Below are 1,511 nucleotides of genomic sequence, written 5' to 3' on the forward strand. Positions count from 1 at the left end.
GGCCGTCGAGGTCGCCAGACGGCGACGACGGCTGGCGGAGGCAGGCGCCTCGAGCGCGGGAGGTAGGCGGCGACGGCTGTGGGCTCGCGCGGGCCTGCTATGGGCCTGGCGGGCCGCGGCGGCGGCGGTCGCCGGGGTGCCACGTGGTGTGCCCTGAATGGCTGCGGGCAGCGGCGCTGCGCAGGTCGAACGTGTCCGGCGGCGCGAGGAGAGAGGAAGATTAGGGTTTCGTCCACGAAAATGGACGGGGAGGGCATATTTATAGGTAGAGGGAGCTAGGAGAGTCCAAATGAGGTGCGGTTTTCGGCCACGCGATCGTGATCGAACGCTCTAGATGATAGAAGGGGTTTAGGTGGGTTTTGGGCCACTTTGGATGGGTGTTGGGCTGCAACACAAACGAGACCTTTTCGGTCCCTCGGTTAATCGTTGGAGTATCAAACGAAGTTCAAATGGTACGAAACTTGATAGGCGGTCTACCGGTACTAAACCAAGGCCGCATGGCAAGTCTCGGTCCAATCCAAAAACGTTTAACACCCACACACGAAAAGAGGTAGAAAGGGACACCGGGTGACATAGGAGCGCCGGATTGCAAAACGGACAACGGGGAAAATGCTCGGATGCATGAGACGAACATGTATGCAAAAGAAATGCACATGATGGAATGATATGCAATGCATGACACGCAAGCAATGACAATGCAACAATAGCGAATAACTGGAGGACACCTGGCAGATTGGTCTCGGGGCGTTACAACCCAGTCCTGAACACGTAGCTCAGGACACCCAGTCCTCACCGTATTCTCCTTGAACTAAGGTCACACAGACCTCGTCCAATCACTCGTGGTAAGTCTTCAGGTGGCTTCCAAACCTTCACAAACTTGGTCACTCGGCTATCCACAATTTCTCTTGGATGCTCTAGACCATGACGCCTAACCGTCTGGAAGAAGCACGGTCTTCAAAGGTAACAAACGTCGGATCCACGCAGGATCAATCTCTTCAGTGATGCTCAATCACTTGGGGTTTGTAGGTGTTTGGGTTTTGGGTTTTTGGTTTTTCCTCACTTGATGATTTTCGCTCAAAGTCCTTGGAGGATGGGTTGCTCTCAAATGACAAGTGTCAGTTTCTCTCGGAGCAGCCAACCAGCTAGTGGTTGTAGGGGGCGGCTATTTATAGCCTAGGGAGCAACCCGACATGATAAGACATAAATGCCCTTCAATGATATGACCGTTAGGTAGATAGATATTTTGTGACAGCTGGCGCATAGCACAACAACGGTCGGAATTTTGAGTAGCAAAATCCTCAGGGCTATCATGTTCCTCACTGTGTAGGAAATCCGCACTGGCGAATTCCTAACTCCTTAGTCAGAACAAATTCCTCAGAGACCAGAAGAACTTCGTCTCTATCACTGAAGAATATGATTGGACTGTATGAGATTTCCAATGGCTTCACTCGAAGGGATTGGTAGGTGTAGGATTTTGAGTTGAGCATCATATGGAAAATTTTCCTTAGTAT

This window comes from Triticum dicoccoides, chromosome 6A (assembly GCF_002162155.2).
Source record: "Triticum dicoccoides isolate Atlit2015 ecotype Zavitan chromosome 6A, WEW_v2.0, whole genome shotgun sequence".
NCBI lineage: Eukaryota > Viridiplantae > Streptophyta > Magnoliopsida > Poales > Poaceae > Triticum > Triticum dicoccoides.